The sequence below is a fragment of the Triticum urartu genome, chromosome 5, assembly GCF_003073215.2.
Source record: "Triticum urartu cultivar G1812 chromosome 5, Tu2.1, whole genome shotgun sequence".
Classification (NCBI taxonomy): domain Eukaryota; kingdom Viridiplantae; phylum Streptophyta; class Magnoliopsida; order Poales; family Poaceae; genus Triticum; species Triticum urartu.
In genome coordinates, this window is record NC_053026.1 from 200,407,250 (window position 1) to 200,430,731 (window position 23,482).

Consider the following 23,482-nt stretch of genomic DNA (forward strand, 5'->3'; position numbering starts at 1 on the left):
TGCTGAAACAAAATGTAGATAGAAAGCATCCGGACACATTGTATGAATTTGATTCAAATTAGCATAGCTAATATTTAGTCATGTCTTGTCAACCAGGTGAGATGGGGCTACCCCTGTAACCTGGAAACAATCTGGGCACCACGGATGATGACTGCCATGTCATTCAAAATAATTGTCACACTTAACGACTGGGTCATTGCCATGATCACTTCTATTATGCGTTCGCAGATGTAAGATGTTTTGGATATTTTAATTAGATTATGACAGACTGAAATAAGTGAACAAACACACTAAAATGTGTATATACATCTGATTCAGAAAAAAGTTGGTACATCTTACGCTTGTGAACAAAGGTAGTAACATGATAACTGGAGTATTACAGTGACGGCAAAAATGATTTTTTTATATTACATCAGCATGCTAAGTATCTGCTGTGAAAAAAAACATGTTCTTTTAGAGGGAAAAAAATATGTGAAGTAGCATGTAGTAATTTGTTTGTTTGATTACCTACGTACATCTACACCCATCGAACTCGGCGTGTATGCAGAAAAATTAAAAAAAATGCTTGTTGCAAAAATTTTTCAGCAGTTTTTTTCTGAAAGACCCAGTGTACTGCTGGCGTTTCATTGATAAGCAGAAAGCAATGGAGAAAATACATAGGGTAGGATGAGGGTCCTAGGACCAGTCGGTTATAAAACTGATGAAAGAGAAAAAGGAAGAGGAAAACTCTCTTCATCTAACTTCTCATGTGGATTCCAAAAGGGTCTCTCTAGGTGCGTTGCTCCCGCTTGTCGCCAAAGTTCAATGGAGTGCTCAATGGCCTGTGTGATGTCTTGCACTGAAGGTATTTTTCTCCTAAACACACACCGGTTCCGCTCTTGCCAAAGCTCCCAGCATGTTAGGAGCATGATGGCATTGCTGGCCCTCTGCAGCACCGGCTGGGTGTTTGCCGCTATCTGCTGGAAAACAGTGATGATGCTATCTTCCTGAAACTGTTGCCCTGGGTGAAACTGTTGGCAGCCTCGTCTTGCAGCCACCCTCTCCCAAACCTCACGGGCCAGTGGGCAGGTCCAAACTAGGTGGTGTGTTGTCTCCAGGTTGCGGACGCAGAGCGGGTAAAAATAGTTGTTCGGCCAGCCGCGCCGTTGCAGTCTATCGCACGTCCATAGACGGTTCTGCAGGAGGAGCCAGTTGAAAATCTTAATGCACCCCGGCACCTTTGCTTCCTAGATCAACTTCTGCCAGTCAACATGAACTCGTCCCTGAAATTGCACGGCATAAGCCGACCTTGCCGCGTATTGGCCGCTCGCCTCAAGAGTCCATCTAATCTTGTCCCTGCTCCCGTCAGTTAGCACAGTCAAGGAAATAATGCGGTGTAGCCTGATAAACTCTGGCAGCAGTGGTTGTAGATTCCCGTGTCGTAGGTCTTTTATCCAAGTTTCGCCTGTAAGCGCCTCGCGCACCGTCCTATTTTTTTCGCCTGGAGTGCGAATAGAGGAGGGGGTATGAGGCGGCTAAGTTTTTCGGCTCGATCCAGGAGGAGTGCCAGAAGAGAGCCATTGCGTCGTCGCCGATGGTGACCGTGGTCACAGCCCTGAAAAGGCTTTTGTCGATGTTGCTGCACGGTGGTTCTGTACCAACCCATGCTCGCTCCGGACTGGTCCAGGATGTCCAGAGCCACCGCAATCTAAGGGCTCGGCTGAACCGCTCGAGGTCGAGGATGCCCAGCCCTCCGTGTGAAGTGGGAGCGCACACTGCTGTCCAGTTGACCTTGCAGCTACCACCTGTGATCTCCTCATCTTGCTTCCATAAAAATCTGCGCCTGCACTTGTCAATCTCCTTTAGAAGCTTCTTCGGCACTCGAAGGACAGTCAGTGTGAACGTAGGCATGGCACTGAGGACGCATCGAACCATCACACGTCGACTAGCCAATGGCAGCAGCTTCCCTTTCCATCCCGCGAGACGGGCTTTGATCCTATCTATGATGAACTGTAGGTTCGCGAGTCGCAGCCTGGCTAGCGTCAGCGGCAAACCCAGGTAAGTCGTTGGGAAATGCCCCACTGTTCCTCCAAAATTTTGCAATATGTGCCCTAGGTCGATATTTTCACATCTAATGGGTAAGGCCATCGACTTTGAGGGGTTGATGTGCAGCCCCGAGGCTGCGCCAAAATCGCGAAGAATCTCCATGAGTGCATCAATCTCCTCCCTAACCGGGTTTGTGAAGATAACCGCGTCGTCAGCGTAGAGGCTAATCCTAACCTTTATCTCTCGTCCTGGCAGCGGGGCGATGATGCTTTGCTCAGCTGCGGCCTGAAGAAGGTGGTGGAGTGTGTCGATCGCCAGGATGAAGAGGAAAGGTGACAGTGGGTCGCCCTGCCATAGGCCGCGCCGGTGCCAGACCTTCTTTCCGGGGACGCCGTTGAGGAGGAAGGATGATGATGAGGAGGACAACAACAATGCTATCCAATCACTCCAACGCGCACTAAAGCCTCTTTGTTGCAGAAGCTAAGGATGTACTCCCATGACACATTATCGAAAGCCTTTGCTATGTCCAATTTGAGAAGAAGAGCCGGTGTTCTCCGTCGATGCAGGGCCTTGATGCAGTTTTGAACATATAGGAAACTATCGTGAATGCACTTAGTCCTAAGAAAAGCCGATTGCACTGGTGAGATGAGCGTGTGGATCACACTAGCAAGCCCGAGGGAGAGTACTTTGGAGATGAGCTTTGCTATGGAGTGGATGAGGCTAATCGGCCTGTAATCGTTGATTGTCGTCGCTCCGTCTTTCTTTGGCAGTAGTGCGACGACCGTAGTGTTGAGGGCTCCAAAGTTGCTGCCTACTAACTTGTAAAACTGATTGAACGCCGCCATGATGTCGTCTTTGATAGTTGCCCAGCATGCCCTGAAGAAGGTGCCAGAGAAACCGTCCGGGCCTGGCGCTCGATCTGCCGGTGACGCCTTGATAGCACGCTACACCTCATCCTCCGTGAACGGGTTGTCCAGACCTCCCCCCTGCAGCCTGGGCATGTCAAGTGAGCGCCAGCCAATGGCTGTGCCGCGGTGTGCTGCCGTGCCCAGCATGGAGGAGAAGTGGTCGTATATCAAGGTTTCCTTGTCCTCCTGCCTAGTGACTACACCGGACGGACCATGGAGCGTGTGAATGAATGCTTTCCGTCTCCTGGCATTTATCTTCGCTTGGAAGAAGGCGGTTGGCGCATCCCCAGCACGCAGCCAAGTAATCCTAGATGCCTGGCGCTTCCGTGTTCGATCAATTGCAGCGAGGCCTAAAATTTTGAGTTTAAGCATTTTCCTAAGGTGAAATTCTGCGTCAGAGAGGGCTCTAGTTTCTTGAGCTACGTCGAGGCGTAGGACTACTTCAGTTGCAATGTGCATATGAAGCTTGGCCCCTCCAAACTGAGATTTGCTCCAGATTTTGAGATCCCTAGCTACCGTTCTCATTTTCTCATGTAGCCTCGCAAAAGCGCAGCGCGTTGGCGTTGGGCGGCTCCAGGCATAATGCACCGTTTCCTGGAAACGCGGGAACCGGGGCCAGAAGGACTCAAATTTAAATGTTGTTGGACGGCGAGGGGCTGCTGTAGGCGCGAGGAGCAAAGGACAGTGGTCTGAGCATGAAGTTGATGCAGCATGCAGGAGGAAAGACGGGAAGAGCCCTTCCCAAGTGATGGTGCAGAAGAATTTATCGATGCTAACTAAGGTGGGGTTTCGACGCTCATTACTCCAGGTGAAGCGTCGGTTTTTGCACTTGATCTCGCGTAATCGATTGCTGCTCTAAATTTACCCATGAGCCTGCGGTTGATGTTGGTGTTATTCTTGTCTCTAGCCTCGTATATAATGTTGAAATCGCCGTTGATGAGCCACGCTTGGCCAATTGGCGGGGCGACTCTAGCTATTTCCGCGAGGAAGTCATCTTTCCTATCCTCATTAGAGGGCTCGTAAACCGTGGTCAGCCAGAATTCTTTGCCTAATCCTCCTATCTGTACTTTTGCTGTGATAGAGAACTGTCCTATCGAGTGAGATTGCATCGTCAGCATGCTGGAGTTCCAGAAGATGGCCGCACCTCCCCTAGTTCCAATGGCGGGGAGAACTATACACTGGTCGAGCCAGGTGCCTCCTATTTCTCTAGCTAAGCTGGTGGACCAGCAGTCAATTTTAGTTTCCTGTATGCAGAGGATTGCTACTTTGTGTGTGTGGGCAGCATCGCGGATGACCGAGCGCCTCGCCGGCGTGTTTAGTCCTCTCACGTTCCAGCTCATGATTGGTATGTTTGTGTCATCCATGGGGTAACCGAGAAATGCTCTTGCTACGGTGGAGGTGATCAGGGTGGTGCACATTAGATTGCTGACGACTAACTACTACAGGATTCATAAAACACAGGAACACCTTCCGTACAACCTAGGGTCGCCGACGGCCACCAATAGGCCCAAAACCCCGCCGGCGAACAGCTAATCCTCTAACCTGGCTACTGAGGCAGCGCATCATGTAGGAAATAAACCCTAACTCTACCCAGCTAACTGCTGGTCGTCGTCGGCCGAACACTAAGCTACAGTCCTCTAACATGGGGACTGGGGCACCGCGACATCTCCTTGCTGGCTGGGCATGCCAGCGATCGCCTTGAGCGCGTGGGCGTCGAGGCAGGTGAGCTTCGCGATGGCCGCAATGTCGTCGTCAGACAAGGGCTCGTTGAAACGGCGGATGAGGGCCTCAGCAGCCCGTGCCGTCATCTTCTCCTTTGGCCCAAGGACGCCGAGGCCCTGCACCAGACGGAGCGTTGCCCTCTGAGAGACCGGCACCGGGGAGGGGTTTGCAGCTTGGCGGGCACTCTGCCTGACCGGCGTGGTGTGAGGCCGAGCCCTGGCAGGCGTCTTGTTTCTTGCCGGTGGCCTCCGAACGAGCGCCGGCGCCGGCTTGGAGAAGAGGGCCAGCCGAGGCTCGTCGTCAGCTCCATCCTCTCTGAGCTACATCTCCGTCACCCTCTGCGTGACCACGCCCAGCCCAGCTGCATCTCGTGCGTGTCCGCAACCAGCAGGGTATGGCGGGTCAGGGAAAGGGCCGGACCCATGTCGAAAGAGCTGCCGCTGCCTTCGTCTTCCACGTCGTCGAAGCAGAGTGGCTTGTCGAGCTTGGCGGCGATCGCCTCGTCAATCTTTGAGGCCATGGCGTCGGGGCGGGGAGGGGGAGGGAGGTTCTTCTTTGCACCTTGAAAGAACACCTCGACGGGGTCCGCCACCGCCACCGGCTCCCCAGCATGGTCCTGGCTGAGCGGGCGCGGTGGAGCAAGCAGCGAGGGGCCGCCCGACGACTCCGCCACCATCGAGCCACCGTGCGTGCGCCGGGCCATGCTCTTTCCCCGGGCTTTGGGCTAGCGGGAGGGTGCAGCTGCTGCCTCTTTCCTCTTGGTGGGCTCGACCGCGGCCTGCTTGTCGATGCACATTTGCCGGCCCCCCAGTACGCCCTGACGGTGGCGCGAGGCGGGGGGGCGGCTAACCACAAACACCCGTTGGTGGCACTAGGGCAGGGGCCGATCCGCGGTCGCTGGCACGCCCCCTGCCAAGGAGCGTGTCCTTCCAGCTCCGCCTTTGGTACCCGGGGTCACCCCCGTCGTCGTCGCGCCGGCCCTCAGTGGCCGGCATGCCCCTGCACCCTGTCGAAGCGACACGGGGTTGGGGACGCAGGGTAGGTACCGGGGCAAGCGCCGACCGGCCGTCCTCCACGCGCTCCGCCCAGACGCCCGGCTCGACCCTAGGGAAGGGGCGCTCGTCGGGCTCGTTGTCATCGGAGGGGACGCCGCTCTGCGGCGAGTTGGAGGAGCGCGGCGAGAGCGGGGTCCAGTCTTCTACGAGGTCTAGGTGGATGAGCAGATCGTACTGCAGCAGCTCTGGCGGTGGCGCAACGGCGCCGCTCGACGGGGAGTAGCCCACCATCTCGTCGACGCGTCCCGCGCCCCGGGCGTGCTTCCAAATTGTGCGCTTCGTGGGGATGTGGGCAACATCCCAGCACCAGACCCAGCAAGCGAACAGCTTGGTGTAGACGCGCTCGTGGGTCCGGCTGTCGAGGCGGTCGACGATGACCTTGTCGCCAATGGCCTCCACCGCGCCCTCTATCGTCCAGAGCTGCACGGGGAGCTGCTCGATGACGACACAAGCATGCAACATCCACTTGAGCCGGACAGCATGGGCGTCCTCCCGCCATGGCTCGAGCAGGAACGGCACGCCGTCCACCGACAGCGAGCCGGGCCGCACCGCCAAGTCCTTGTGCGCCGACATGGTGAAGTAGACGAAGAAGTCTTCAGGGTCGTGGTTGGTGATGCGGAGCAGGTGTGGGGGGATCTTGAGCTTGCGCTCGATCACGCGGCCGAGGGAGAGCGGGCTCGCCGCGTGCGCCTTTGTGCCCATCGCGGTGACCAGACTGTGTGCTGGCTTAGCAGGAAGAGCTGATGCTCCATCGCCGGTGACGAGGCGATGACCTTGTGGCTGTTGCGTGGGCGCCGGCCGTGGTTGATGAGGGTGCCCGGCTGCATAGCTTGACGCGGAGGTGCAGGCGGAGGTGGAAAGGTCGGGCCCGCGCGGACTGGCCGACGCGGGGAGCGCGGAGGGGCAGCAGCCACCTTTTTGCGGGGATTCTCAGAGCACTCGCGGTCGAAGTGGCCCTGACGTTTACAGATTATGCACCGGAAAGGGTCTCTACAGTCTACTCTACGGTGGCAGGGGCTGAGGCAACGGAAGCAGAGGCCCCCTTGAATCTGCTTAAAAGGCGCCCCTGCCCACCGAGTGGCCCGTGGGAGCGGCCGTGCGAAGTGGCCGGCTCCTCCCTTTCTCTGCCTAGCACTAAACGGATCTGGCTGGTGCGGCGTTTCTTGCGCGATTGCTGGTCCTCCCATCCAGCTTCAATGTTGTCGGTGACCCGGGAGAGGGAGGGGATTCGACACTTACCAACAATGGATTTTAGGCGGGGGCGCTCAGATGGGGGAGCCACGCCTCCAACGCCCGGTCCGAAGCCAGTTCGAGCCCCGCCCCGGATCCAGACGGGTGACAGCTTGGGCTCCGGGGAAACCACGGTGACGGGGTGAGAGGGGTCGCTGGCACCTCCGACGGACCGTTGGATCCGCCCTGGATCTCCTCCTTTTCGGGCGTCTCCTATCCAGCACTCGCAGTCGGCGAAGCCGGAGCATTCACAGGGGAGCGAGGCGGCATAGCCCCTAGGCCGGCAGGCGGAGTAAAGGGGGTAGGGCGGGTGGGGGCCCGCCGCGGCCGGAGTGGCCCGCGGCACGTTCGGTGGGGTGGGAGGGTTCTGTCGCTGTGTTGTTTATCGTATGGCCATTGGGCTTTGGAACTGGGATTGCTTATATGACTCTTCAGCAGTTTTTTGATTTTCTTCGTCTGATTTTACTCTTCACGGGGGTGCATTTGAGATCGAGCGTAGAAACTTTCCTTTATGTTTTTTCGTACGTACGGGGCTGACATGGCGCCTCCATTGGTTTTTGCATTTTGCCTTCTCAGCAACCTCCATTGGCCTTTGCACTTTGCCTCCTCGGCAATCTCCACTCACTCGTCTCGATCTCACAAACCTGTGACGATGTGTTCGATACAGTGAGGAGGGAAACTTTTGAGGCAGCCAAGAAGCGAACAGGAGGTGGATGAAGCTTCGGTTAGCAGAGGAAAAATATTATTGGCGTGATGACTGCTGATGTAAATATCATCAGAACATAACAACCATTAGAGAGTATAATAAAGTGATGTAAACAGTCTATGAAGATTTAAATAATATGTTCTTGTCGAGTTAGAAGAGAGAGAAAAGAAAAGATAAGAAAAGCGAGCTAAATATTAACAGGTAGCTGCAGGTGCAGCTGCAATAGTGAAAATGGACAAAAATGGCCCTTATCTGAAACTTCAACACAAAATGGTCTCAATCTGAAAATATTTCATGAAATGGCCCCTTTTGCATGACGCCCGGAGCTAGGGCGCCATGCTAGATAGCATGACGCCCCGGGCTAGGGCGTCATGCTATTTGGCATGGCGCCCTAGGCCGGGGCGTTATGCTACATGTCGCTACCATGGAGCCCTATCCCGGGGCGTCATACTATCTAGCATGGCGCCCTAGCTCCGGGCGTCATGCAAAAAGGGCCATTTCATGAAATATTTTGAGATTAGGGTCATTTTGTGTTGAAGTTTCAGATAAGGGCCATTTTTGTCCACTTTCACGCTGCAACACGTGCTCACAAAAACTTTATGAGAGGTGTAAGATGAGTAATAGGTTAATAAAGCAGTACTTCATTATATCTATTTACTATACTTGTTGGCTATTAGGTTGATTATAAATGACATTGTAACACCCTGATAGTTATGCTACAGTAACCTCACCCTAATGATGCCATGTCACCATGCTTGCTAAGCCTAATTATCCCTTGCTAAAAACCAAAGTCAAATTCAAATTGCAAGTCAAATTAATATTTCTTCAAATATTAAAACTAAAATGTTTGCATTACTCAAAAAATTCCCTTGATCATTTGTCATGTTGAAACTAGCATCATTTGACTCATCAATTAATCCCTAGGAGATTATAAAGTGGTCCAACTACAACTAAAATAGGTATTTCAAAATAAACAAATATTTATCATTTCAAAGTGACTTGAAACTTTGAGTGCATTTCCAAAATATAACCTAGTATTTATGTGACAAATTTCGTATGTAACAAAAATCATTGGGAGTGGCTAGAACTCATCTAGATGAGATATAATTTGGTCTCATCTATGTGATGTCATCCTCCCTATTGTTGCAGCCCGTTTAAGTCCCCCAAAAAACTTGTTTACTCCATTGGCCTAGTTTCTAGTTTGGGTTGCTTTCTTTGTTGTTATCCTGTTTGGGCCATCAGTTTTCAGTGTTGTTTTTCTGTTTTGCGCTATCGGCTATTGTACTGGTTGTACAAATTAGCATGGAGTAGCCCCCAAAAAGGTTTATCCCTACACACAATTGCTTAGTTTCAACCCCTCGACCCCTCACGTTGCCTCCCCTCGGGCGACGCCAGGGGGCCCCCGAACCCTAGTCGGCAGACTCCCCTCGTTCCCTCCCCAGCCGCCGCAGCCACCGACAAGGGCTGCGGTGGCGGCGGGCCCGGCGTAGATCCAGGATGGGCAGGCGTCGCGGCATCCCCGTGAGGCGGAGGAGGCATTCCATGCGGGGAGGCTGGGGGCGGCAGTCAGGGCGGCGCCCCTGCTGCACGGCGGCGATTGAAGCCTCCATGGCCGACGGTGACCTGAGGTTTGGGTGTTGGCAGTGATGGCGCTCCATTCAGCGAGGGTGGTGGCTGCTTGCAGATGGCTGTCGGTGTCAAAACCGGCGGATCTCGGGTAGGGGGTCCCGAGCTGTGGATCTCGGATTGATGGGTAACATGAGACAAGGGACACAATGTTTACCCAGGTTCGGGCCCTCTCGAAGAGGTAAAATCCTACGTCTTGCTTTGATTATATTGATATGTGTATGAAGGTTACAGAGTTGATCTATCATGAGATCAGATGAACTAAACCCTACATGAGTAGGATGAAGGTTCTTCTAGCCTCTACAGACTAAACCCTGTGGTTTATATAGACACCAGGGGTACCTAGGGTTACACATAGTCGGTTGTCAACAGGGGATAAACATGCATACACCATCTATATTGTCTTAAAGTACACGCCAAGTCTTCGGAGCTGATGTAGGGTGAAACCCTAGATGGCCGATCTTTCACGAAAGGAGCGGATCCTGCGAGGAACACGAGGGGAAACATGAGAGAATCACTCAAACCAACAAGAACGATCACACATGTGCTAGATCCTCGAAACACAAAGAGATACACGATCCAAATCCAACAAAGGACGATACAAGAGGTAACCGGTTCTTCTCCGTAAGGAGGTCTTGAATCCACGAGGGGATCTTCCCGTGAGGGGTCTTGAATCCAAGGTGGATCTTCTCTGTAGAGGCCGCGGTCTCTCTCGTGGAGTAGATCTGATATGGATGAGCAAAGCTCTATATCTAATGAGCTACTACTTTGCTAACCCTAACTAGAAGGAGGTGGAGGAGTATATATAGTTCTAGCCCACGAAGGGGTAAGTGAGAGGGGGGATACATGGGCCCTTGGCTCGTTCACTATGCGCAGACAGGCACCGGATGTCCGGCGGCTCATGAGGAGCTGGATGTCCGGGCCTCGGGCCGGATGTCCGGGCTGGAGTGGCCGATTCTTCTGCTCTCTGGATAGCATGCGCCGGATTTCTAGGCAGGCGGCGGATGTCCAGCCAGTCGCGGGGCGCCGGATGTCCGGGGGTCGACCGGATGCCCGGCCGCTGTAGAGTCGCCTGGCGTTCGTCTTCTCTGGTCTTCTTCTGGTTGGTGGCGCCGGATGTCCGGCCGCTGTAGCTCCGCGGTGACTCCACTTGAGGCGCTTCTTGATCTGCTTCCGTGTGGACTTGTTCTATGCTTCGAGCATCTCTATGGTTGTCTCCTCGGTTCCTAAGCACATGTAGTGTCTTTGCATGAGGGAGCAACCATGTCTCGCACGAATGGAAAGAGGAAGCATTTAGGAGCGGGTTCACCTTGTGTCCAATGGCGTATGCTTGACGTCTCGTCGTATGTCCACTTGGGGCTTGGGGAGTAGTCATAGTGTACATGGGGATGATCGTAGGATGCTCTGCATCATCTCCCCTCCCTTGGGAAAGATCCGACCTCGGATCAAAAACCTCATCACCATGGAAACGGTTGTCATGGACGGATTGGAAAACATGGCGCAATCCAAGTACTCCGAGGTGTCGCCGGAGGGGTATACATGCAAAAAGAGCAAACACAAACGACACTCGGAAATACAATGGTTAGCGCACACAAAGTGTCCATCATGTAAGAATGAGTCCGTGCGACAAGATTGATCATGACAAAGCGCATGAAGCTTAGTAAGATGATATAGAATGATATGCAAAGCATTCATGGGAGCAAAATCATTCATGTGCACACAAATGTATTGTGAATGTGATCAATGCAACCACAGTGCAAAATGATGTCATAGTGAGACGGTTTATCAGTAGCATGAATATGGTAATGGATGCTCAATATGAATAAGTTATCATGCAATTGATGGTAGGTAATATGATCATGATGTATGAATATTCCATCAAGAAAGATCACAAAAATTTTGCTAAGAAAGTGCACAAGCTTATATATCATGGATGACATGGAAATAGATGCAACCAGACAATCATAATGTGAGTCAATCCATGCATAAGATGCAAATTTGTCGTTTGTATGATATGTCCATTGAGCATGACATGTGTGAGCACAATCAACAAATATGAGGTGTTGGTGTACCAATGCTCGATGTCGTGGCATGAGTGGAGGTTCGAAGGTGCATCCAATAAGTCCGAGCGCTCCTCACTTGAAGGTCGATAGAGCCAATCTCCAATGTTGGTCCTCCATCCAATATGTGCAACATGTAGACAAGAAGAAGGAAACAACAATGAAAGAATGACCCATCCAATATGCGTATGTGAGGATGTCTCAAAGGGAAGGAGGTCACCTTTAGGAGATTCTCGCAAATGTTGGTGTTGCACATCGTGTATGTCTTCGCATGACCAAGTTGTCGCATAACGACACCGCCTTGTGAATCCTCCAAAATGAAAGAACATGACAAACACTTGGAAAAACAAATGAGGTTAGCGGAAGTGCAAAACCTATCATTCATGTTGTAAGATACCCAACAAGTGTATTCATCATGCTCATCATAAGAAAGGACAAGGGAGAATTTCATAGTATGGAGGCATATGATGCGAGAACAACCAAATACAATAGGCTCAAGTAAACGAGCATGCATCACAAGTAATATGTCCAAGTCTCCGAGATCAATAAGCATAGATGCAACAATTAGAGGCAAGCGACAATGAACAAGATGTATCATGTGAGAGGCATGAACATATATGTCATCAACCCAAGAAAGCGAGTAAGAATGGAACATGGGTGATGCGACAAAGCAATCAATCATAGTGATCAAGTCAAGCAAGCTAGTAGTGCGAAGATGCAACTTACTAGGAGTAATCATGGCAAGCATGTCATATGTGCAAATGGTGGGCATACATAATGCACATGACATACCACAAGTATGGAAGCAAGATATGAGCAAAATAGGTTCATGGTACACATGACAATAGCAACAAGGATCTCCACCAAGCATGCAAATACACATAGGAGTAGCATAATGGTGAATCATGGGTAGATGCAAGCAAGGGTCACAATTGCATGGCAAAATCATGTAAAGATGCATAACATGCAAAGTGAGCACGATAGAATGGGCATAATGTAGCAAGTGGTAAATAGCCCATAGCCGTGTGAGAGCCAAGTAGAAGAGATGCGCGTAGTCCTTGCACGAAGGGAATGGTGGTAAGGATAGTCCACGGGATCCCAAATCATCGTTGCTCTCAAGAGCTCGTTTCGTCAACTCTTGGGATTGAGAGGTTGACGAGTATACGTGAGTACCTACACAAAACAAAGACAAAGGGAAAATTGTGTGTGCGTGGTATATGTACACATCATCCATCATGATGCACATGTGCTTGTGTCGGTTAGCACAAAATATCCAATGCTCAAATAAATGAGATGCATGATATAGAAACATGTCATCCATCATGAGAGGTTTGTTATTATGTATAGCATAATGGAGACTCAAATTGTGTAATGCATCATGAGAAATATGTAGAGCATTGTTATTCATGGAATGCATATGGTGCATGCAATTATGGGAATCATGAAAAGTATGGAATGCATCAAAATCTCCTAATATGTATGAGGAAACTATGGGGGGTCTCCTCATGAGCATTAATGGAAACATCACTTGGAGAATATTGACAACATCCAAAACAAAGCATATTTGGAACAATGTGATCATGGCATGGTATAGTAGATGAATTGCGCAAATCATGTAAAGGAAGCTTGGCAATATCATCACATGAAAAACAAAAGCCAATGACCATCATCTCATCATCTATGCCATAAGTGCAAATGGGGTTTATTTTAATTGGACATGCATAGTTACTATGTTGAGATTGAAATGATGCAATGTGGGAGATCTCACTCATAGCATATGACAAGTTTAAAGGATTGTCAAACATGACGTGACCAATAGAATTTTCACATGATATCCTATGGAGCATAGAATCACAACTAGGCTACTCAACATGCTCATCATCATATTCATCATAAATAGGTAAGTCATGACATGAAGAAGTCGCACTAGCATGAAGCATGGGAATAGGTGGATCAACATCATGCAAGCAATCATTGGTGAGATAGTCCACTAGTGGGACAAGAGAAGCACCATCACCTATGCGACCTTTGGAGCATCGCTCATGTGTTGTAGGTGAGGTGTCGAAGACCAAGTCGTGGTCATCTTCATCTTGATCGAACCATGTGGGGGGTGCATTATTGTCCACCATGGCCATCATAGTTGTTGGAGGTATGGACTCGTCGAGGATAGGCATGTCGTCATGTAGGAGACCTAGCACCAAAGAAGAAAACACACTCGGAGTAGAGGTTAAGTCGTTAGAAATCATAGTGGTCTCACATGCCGTGTCAACTACGTCACTCACTAAGTGTTCTGGCTCACTCACTCCGTCTCGGATGCTCTCACTCATATGGTTGGTGGAGTCACTCAAATGGTTCTCAACCTCACATAGGATGTGTAGCATGCTCCCATGTGTGGGGGTTGGAGAGATGTAGGTGCAAATGTCTCCATGCTCATTCATGTCGTAGTCATAGCCGTGGACGAAGGCCGAAGATGGAACATCATCACTCTCCTCTAAGACCAAAGAGAAGGTCTCATGTGCGGTCTCATAGCTTGACTCGGAGTATGAGTCCAATATGGGCGTCGTCTTCATGTTGTTGAAGAGGTTCATGCTCGTCGCCGTGGTCGAAGGGGATGGTCCTTGCTCGACCTGCTTGCCACCGTCTTGTTGTTAGAGGCCCATATGATGTGGCACCTCGTAGCTCGACTCCATGGTCGAAGGGAAATTCCCATGCTCGGCCATCTTCCTTGAGGGGCTTCCAAAAATGGAAGTGTCACCCTTGCTCGTAGGTGGTCGCCTTTGAAAGGATTGAGATGGACCTAGAGGGGGAGGGGTGAATAGGTACAATTATAAAATTTTAATTATGACTTAGCAATTTTAGGCAATAATGCGGAATATGAAAGTGAGCCTAACAATTGTAAGAGTAGTACTAAGTGCTATGCAAGTAACACAAGTATGTAAGTAAGCAACCACAATATGATATAAGTAAGTGCTAAGAGCCAAGTAACTACAAGTAGAGAGTTAGGGTTAGGAATAACCGCAACTCCGGGGGACGAGGATGTATGCCGATGTTCACTTCCTTGGAGGGAAGCTACGTCACCCTTAGAGAGGTGGATGTTACCACGAAGGCTCACCCTATTCTCCCTTTGAGACAACACCACGGAGGCGTTTCTCAACCACTAGTGGTAGACCTTGGGGTGGTCTCCAAACCCTCACAAACTTATCCGGGGGTAATCACAAAGGTCGATTCCTCTCCGAAAGACTCCTACCGCCTAGGAGTCTCCAACCTCCAAGAGTAAGAAGATCCAAAGGGAAAAGCTCAAAACTTGCTCAACTCACGATTTGCTTCGGTCACAAGGAGGAGAGGGGAAAGATCTTTCTTTTGATTGGAACAACTCTTGAAACTCACAAGAATCAAACTGGGATCTAAGATTTAGTGTGTGAGCAAGGTAGAGGGAGCACTGGTGTTCTTGAGGTGTGTTTGAGTGAAGTGTTACCTTATCTCGAAGAGGTACGAGACTATTTATACAACAAGAAAATTAGAGCCGTTTTAGACAGAGATTGACCTGCCCGGATGATCCGGAAGACCATCCGGATGATCTGGCTCAAGGCCCAGATGATCTGGCACAGGGCCGGATGTAAGTGGCAGTAGAAGAGCTGTGAGGAGCTCGGATGATCCGGGACAGGATCTGGACGATCCGGGCACAGCCCGGACGATCCGGGCACAGCCCGGATGATCCGGTCAAAGCCCGGACGATCCGTAAGATCCGGCTTCAATTCATCATGGTTCTGGGATGGAGGGCATACATTACCCGGATGATCCGGAGTAATGTCCAGACAATCGGGGCTTAGCTCGGATGATCTGGGCCTCTGTCCGGATGATCCGGGGAAGGGTCTGTGTAGAGAACCAGTAGTAGATTTTGGGCAAGGGGTTTTGCTAGGGATTTATTTGGTCCTTTGTGAAAAGTTCTTGTGAGACAAAGTATGAGCAAGTCTTGAACCTATACCTCGGATCCCCTCTTAATAGTGCGGGATCCCTATTACTCAAGAAATATAAAAGAGCATAATGCTTCATCTTTGTTTGCTCCTTTCCTCACTGATAATCTGCTTGAGTAATATCTCATATGATGTGATCATGATGCATATTAGAAAAGACCAGAGAACTAACAACCTGTGTATATACTTAGCAAACACGGTTAGTCCCCTATATGTAAATTTGTCATCAATATCAAAAATAATCTTTAAGAGCAAGATTGCACTTTCAATCTCCCCCTTTTTTGGTAGTTGATGACAAACTACATATAGCACTTAACAAGTGAAATGTGATGCAAATATTTTTAGGAAGAACTCCCCCTTAAAGTATGCATAGGAATGAAATGATAACAAAATGATAACATACAAAATCATGCACATATGATGAGGTACACCATTACAATTAACATAGGCAATGATAGCAACGAATGAAGATAACCACAGGAGATAGCATACTTAAGCCCATATAAGGTAGCATAACACATGACTAAGGATCATTACAATAATAATACAGAATCCAATAACTAGAGCTCACTAGACATAGCAGACTCACACTTATACTCCTAAGAATTACATCTCCTCCTTGGCAGCAAGTATCGAAAAAGAAAAAAACGTCCGAGAAAGTAGGAGGATCACTCAGCTTCCTCCTCATCATCATCACCATCACTCAGGTCAGCAGGTGCAAGGAAGAACTCCGGAAAGTCAGTGGCAGAAGGAAAGTCGACCTCCGGAAGAGGAAGCCGATCAGGAATGGGCTCATCAGGCTCAACAGGACTGCCCGGGCGTGCACGGAGACGAGCCCTAAGTGCATTTGCCTCCGAGATACGGCGAACCTCCTCAGTAGCAATGTGAGTAGCATTGTAGCGGCAGGTATCAAATATAGCTTTATGGGACTTCCCAATAAAGCGAGCCAGGCAGTCAAAAGGCTTCACGAAAGGTTTAGTGTGGCGAGAAGAGATCTCAGCAGGCGGAGGAGCAGAGGCCTTCCCCCTGGAAGACTCATCACGCGGAGTCCATAAGGAGTGCGTGGAAGTCTTGACAATGGAACACGGATAAACTGAGTCGATGAGTCTCTGAATGAAGGGGGCATGAGGAAGTGTACGAACCTTCAGACCACTAGCCATGAGAATTTCATGCCATAGGAAATCTTCCATGTCAATGGGACGGTTGGGAGCCTTCCTCGAGTAGTACATCAAGTCAATGCTATAGGCCCGAACCATCCCACGATCCCCTTTCTTGGGAGCAATGGAGTTGAGGATACACCGAAACATCCATCGGTATTTGAGACGGAAGATGGAGATATCATTAAGCTCCTTGATTTGCTGCACCGTGGAGAGCTGAGAGGTAGGCATGGCGAGGCAAGCACATGCACTGATGGGCATGGCCTCAAACTTGGGATTCACCTCATGGATCCGGAAAAGAGAGGCCTCAGATCCGGGCATGCCTAAGGCAGTAGCAAAAGCCTCGAAGGAGATGATGAACTGAGAGTGGTGAGTCATCCAAGTGATAGAGCGATCCGGATGGAAGAAACACGTGGCATAGAATTGCCGAATGGCAGCCTCATTCCAATCACAGTGCAGAGACATAGCATGACGCAACCCCATGCCATCAATCTTCTCCAACACACCTTCAAACTTGGTTGGATTCTTCTCAATGTAATCCAAGTTCACATAATGCTGAGGAGAAAAACCTAGATGAGCAATGACTGATTGATAGATGTCTTGTTGAACCAAAGTGCGAAAATGAGGATCGGTTGCATTCGCCGGGGCGTCAAATTGATTGACATCACTCCATAAAGTAGCATACTCAGAGGGGTCCATGGACTGATAGTTGACAACACGACGGCCACGGTTGGTGGGATTTGCCATGGACAAGACGAGGCCAGATGGTGCCGCAGACTTGGAGCTTGAGGCACCAGCTGCTTTTTTCTTCTTGGACTTAGTCGTGGAACGAACAGGCACGAGCTCCTCATCGTGGAGTTTGGCCTCGTAGTCAGGGTCGTCCAGCCCGGCATAGGACGGACGTGCACGACCCGATGCCTTCTTGAGGGGACGAGCGTCTTCCTTGGAGTCCATCGATGCATGACGACGCCCGGCTGCGCATACACATAACAGAAACAGAGCCGACTGAATATATGACCGAACCTTGATAGGGAAAAACGGAGATAGAAGAGAGAGGAGCAAGTGAGGGTACCACGAGAGGGAGCCGTGGTCGTTGACTTGAAGCGCAGACCGCCGCGTCCATGTTCTACCACCATGGCGATTTTTGGGGACAAAAAGGCACTATACTGAAGAACCAATTGGCCCCGGGGAAAAACGGTGCGAGGAGGGGGTGGATCAAGGCGATGGCAAGGCGAGGTGGTGAGATCCGGCCAAATGGCCGGTCGGTCCGGCGGGGCAGCCCACGAGCCGTCGGCGGTGGGGGCGAGTGGATGGGGGTCGATGGGGGGGGGGGGGAGAACAGAGGAATAACCCTCTACTCCCCCACGACCCGAAGGTTAACCGCTTAGGGCGAAGACCCACCCGGATGTCCGGGCGTAGCCCCGGATGATCCGGATAGATCCGAATGACCGAAAAGGATCCCGGATGTCCGGGCATACAGTTATAGCGAGGGGGATTACCCAGACGTCCGGATGGATATCCGGATGATCCGGCCAACTAGAGTGCTGATATCTTGAAATGGCGATGATGTATATGAGTATAGATATATAAGTGTAAGAATCAGTTGTATCCTAATCAACACAGTACCCAACACAGAGCACAAACTCAAATGAACAACTGAGAAGTGTTTTAGCCTAAGCCACCATGTTTTAGTATACATAACTTGAGATACCAAAGATTTGAACGTTGGACTCAAGATTACTACTCCATCATTTTAAAGTACTATGGACACAAAAAAACATGTCATAGTGACTTTGAGAGTGTTGGTTTTATTTATGCATTACATAGGAAAGAGAAGATTCATGGATTGAAGTTCTCCCCCTAAATATATGCCTACATCAAGACAAGACAGGATGTTCATGCATGAATGAGTACTAGATTTCACATAATGTTGTCAAGCTCCAAGATACCAAGTTCACACCTAAGTTGACAAAACCTTGCTTCATCCAATGGCTTGGTGAAAATATCTGCAAGTTGCATATCTGTGCCAACATGAGCAATGTCAATATCACTCTTCTCCACATGATCTCTCAAGAAGTGGTACCTAATGTCAATGTGCTTGGTGCAGGTATGATCTTTGGGGTTCTCAGCAATATTAATGGCACTTTCATTATCACATAGAAGAGGCACATGTCTGTAGGTGATACCGTAATCCTTCAAAGTTTGCCTCATCCATAGTAACTGAGTTGCACAACTGGCGGTTGCAATATATTCAGCTTCGGCGGTGGAGAGGGCAACACAATTTTGCTTCTTCGAGGACCAACTTACCAAGGAGTGTCCAAGAAATTGACATGCACCGGAGGTGGACTTACAATCCACTTTGTCTCCAGCCCAATCCGCATCCGTGTACCCAATGAGATCAAACCTAGCATCCTTGGGGTACCATAGACCCAACTTTGGGGTGTGAACAAGGTATCTAAGAATATGCTTAACCGCCTTATGGTGGCTTTCCCTAGGGGAAGCTTGAAATCTAGCACACATGCATACACTGAACATGATGTCTGGTCTAGATGCACAAAGATAAAGCAATGAACCAATCATAGAGCGGTATTTAGATGGGTCAAAGGGGATACTGTTTGAGTCCTCAGTGAGTACAATTTTGGTTGGCATGGGTGTCTTACATGGGCTAGCCTCAGTCATGCCAAATTTTTCTAGGATATCCTTGAGGTATTTTGCTTGAGACAAGAAAATTCCTTCTTGAAATTGTTGAATTTGAAATCTGAGGAAGAACTTCAAATCCGCATTGAGTGACATTTCAAAATTCTTGGTCATTGATGCCGCAAATTTCTTGCATAAATGAATGTTAGGAGAACCAAAAATGATATCATCTACATAGATTTGGCATAAGATCAAATCACCTTTGTCCCTCTTAGTAAAAAGAGTGGGATTGATCACCCCTCTCACAAAGCCATCACCGAGTAAAAACTTCTTAAGATGATCATACCAAGCACGAGGTGCTTGTTTGAGGCCATACAAAGCCTTATGAAGTTTATACACATAGTCTTTGTGATCGGGGTCAACGAACCCAGGTGGTTGTGATACATATACTTCTTCTTGTAGAGGACCGTTAAGGAAAGCACTCTTGACATCCATTTGATGCAATGTAAAACCATTGAAAGCAGCATAAGCAAGTAAGATGAGAATGGATTCAAGACGAGCAACGGGGGCAAAGGTCTCACCAAAGTCCAAACCTTGAACTTGTGAGTACCCTTGTGCCACTAACCTTGCCTTGTTGCGAATGATTACACCATTCTCATCTTGTTTGTTCTTGAAAATCCACTTTGTTCCAATGACGTTGTGTTCCGTGGTTGGCCTCTTGACTAATGACCACACTTGATTGCGCTCAAAACTATTCAACTCTTCTTGCATAGCAATGAGCCAATCGTTGTCTATGAATGCTTCTTGTACCTTGAGAGGCTCAACACTAGACACAAAAGAGAAGTGAGCACAAAATTTTGTCAATTGTTTACGTGTGACTCTACCTTCCGATATGCCGGTGAGGATTTTATCAACATCAACACGACCGGCCACACGAGGCATGATGGAGGTTAAGGTTTTGCGAGGTTCAACTTCATGTCCATCATCCACATCCTCAACATACGAATCATTAATGTGTGGTGGAAAATCTTCTTCTTCTTGCATTTGTTGAGGTTCATTTTCAATGATTGCACTTTCTTGTTCTTGCCCTTGAGGATGATCTTGTTCTTGATGATTAACATGAAAAGGAACTTGATCATCATCTTGTACTTGGACTATGGGTATTGGTTGAATAATAGGGACTTGTGGTGGTATGGGTGTTGAAGTTGTTTGATGATGTGTGAGGCTTTCATCTTCTTCTTCATCATCATGAGGTTCTTGTTCCATTGGAAGAAGTGCACCAACACCCATGGTCAAAATATCTTGAGACGAATCTTCTTCACCTACATCACTTAGATCAACTTGCTCCCCATGGGAGCCATTAAACTCATCAAACACCACGTCACAAGTTTCTACAACACATCCATTGGATTTGTTGTAGACTCTATAGGTGTGAGAGTTTGATCCATAGCCAACAAATATACCCTCGGTTGTTTTGGATTGAAATTTTCCTAACCGTTCCTTTTTGTTGAGGATGAAACATTTGCACCCAAATACACGAAAGTACTTGACATTTGGCTTGTTCTCGGTTAGGAGCTCAGATGGAGTCTTTTCCAATATTTTGCGTAGGAAGAGTCGATTTGATGCATGACATGCGGTGTTGACAGCCTCGGCCCAAAAACTGTGTGGAGACTTGTATTCATCCAACATGGACCTTGCCATCTCCACAAGTGTACGATTCTTCCTTTCTGCAACACCATTTTGTTGAGGGGTGTATGGTGCGGAATATTGATGTTCAATCCCTTCATCACTAAGAAATCCTTCCAAGGTGTAATTCTTGAACTCGGAACCATTATCACTTCTTATTGCCATGATTTCTTTGTCAAACTTGCGTTGTGCTTGCTTGGCAAAATCAATGAAGGTGATCTTCGTCTCGTCTTTGGACTTGAGGAAAAACACCCATGTGTATCTTGAGTAATCATCCACAATGACAAGTCCATACTTTTTCCCACCAAGACTATCCCATGAAGGAGGCCCAAAAAGATCCACATGATTAAGCTCCAAAGGCCTTGAAGTAGACACAATATTCTTGGGTGGGTGCTTTGATTGATGTTGCTTCCTGGCTATGCATGCACTACACACACGATCTTTCTCAAAAGAGACATTTGGTAGTCCAAGGATGTGATTTCCCTTTAAGAGATCTTGAAGATTTCTCATGCCGACATGGGCTAGCCGGCGATGCCATCGCCACCCCTTGTCGGCCTTGGCCATTAGACAAGTTGCATGGAATGTGCTCCTTTTCGAGAAATCAACCGTGTAAAGGTTGCCATACAACTCTCCAACAAATGCCACTTCGAGAGTATCTCTCTTAAATAATTTCACATCCGTTAGTCCAAATAGTGTATCATAGCCAACAGAAGCCAATTGGCGAACAAAAACAAATGATATTTGAGGGATTGGACAAGCATGACATTTGCAAGAGACATGTCATTTGTGATAGCCACCTTACCCAAACCGAGTACCTGTCCTTTTGATCCTCCACCAAACATAATGCTCATAAATGGTTGAATAGCTTCCATGAAGTCGTAGAGCAATTTGCTATCTCCGGTCATATGATTTGTACATCCACTATCAATCACCCATTTTACTCCACCGGAGAAGGCAACCTACACATAATTATTTCTTGGTTAGAGGCACCCATTTTGCAATGGGACCTCTCAAGTTAGTCACAAGGGTCTTAGGAACCCAAATAGCATAAAACCGAAATGCATTTCGAGGACCAACAAACTTTGCATAAACTTCTCCATCCTTAGTCTTACGAAGAATATAGGATGGAGGCATGAACTCTTTTGGCTTGTTGACAGTGGGCATGCCCCTTGTGGCCTTCCCACAATCAACCTTACCCTTCTCCTTGTTCCCTTCTCGTACAAAAGTTTCTTTTAGAGAGGTGGTGCACTTTTGAGAGGATTTCTTCTTCTTGCTTGTGCTCGGGTCAAACCCGAGTCCCTCTTTGGCAAACACTTCATTGTGTTGGCTCAACACCTCATTGAGGTTCTTTTGCCCTTGAGCACATGTCATGAGCCCTTTCTCGATTTGAGCTTTGAGAAAGTGATTCTCCTCAAGAATAGATGCTAGATCACTACTAGAGTTAGTAGTACAAGCATCAACATTAATAATAGGAGAAGAGTAAGCCTTGGCTAGAGTTTCAAGATAAGTAAGCTTGAGTGTATCAAAACTCTTTGTAAGAAGGATGATCTCTTCTTCCTTGGTCTTGAGGGACATGGATAGAAGCTCACAATCCTTAGAGAGAGAAGCATTAGACTTTACAATCTTACTTTTATCATTCATCAACTCTTCGCAAGAGTCGATAGCCTTTTTCAAGGAGGCAAGATCTCTAGTATGAACATCAATGTTTGCACCAATTTTTAAGCATAGTTCATCATCGCGTGCTTCCTCATATTGGACTTTCTGCTCAAGGACTTCATGTTTTTCCTTTTCCTCGATGACGAGGGTTTCGAGTTCCTTAATGGACGAACTCGAAGATCTTCGCGTGGAGAGGTCAAATCCGGGAAAATTCGGAGAAATTTGTGGATGGAAATTGGGGAAAAGTGGATGGAAAGCTAGATCTACCTGCAACACACGAAATCCGCGGATCAAATCCAACAAAACTTCATCACACCAACAAATCACAAAAAAAATTGGGGCTATTTTTGTGGGGAAATTTTCGAATTAGGGACAAAATCAACAAAAAACAAGGCTAGAAACACAATGGGGAGGCTCCGAAATCGTGATTAACATGGCTCATGATACCAAGATGATGTAGGGTGGAACCCTAGATGGCCGATGTTTCACGAAAGGAGCGGATCCCGCGAAGAACACGAAGAACACGAGGGGAAACACGAGAGAATCACTCAAACCAACAATAACGATCACGCATGTGCTAGATCCTCGAAACACAAAGAGATACATGATCCAAATCCAACAAAGGACGATACAAGAGGTAACCGGTTCTTCTCCGTAAGGAGGTCTTGAATCCACGAGTGATGAGGACATCAATACCATTGTTACACCCACAACCCCTGCTGCTATACACACTGGACCGATTACTAGAGCTCGCGCACGCCAATTGAATTATCAGGTACTTTCGTTTCTTGGTAACGATTCTAATGTTCATGAGAATATGATGCTGCCTAAATTGGATACATTTGTTTTGCTTACAAATGAAGGGCCTAGCTTGGACAAGAAAGATGAACCTTGGAGCAAGTTCAAGCATGGAGATGATGGCATGCGCAAGGGGAACAAGAACGGAGTTACAAGTGATGATTCCAGGACTTTGAAGCCACCATAATGAGTGCATGAAGCATGGGACGAAATATACAAGATGCCACTTCATAAATTTCGTC

At 48.5% G+C, this 23,482-nt stretch overlaps 1 pseudogene; it reads right to left on the minus strand.

Moving 5' to 3' along the window:
* Positions 1-4,721: 4,721 nt before the first annotated feature.
* LOC125506917 lies at positions 4,722-5,331 on the minus strand (annotated as a pseudogene).
* Positions 5,332-23,482: the final 18,151 nt, after the last annotated feature.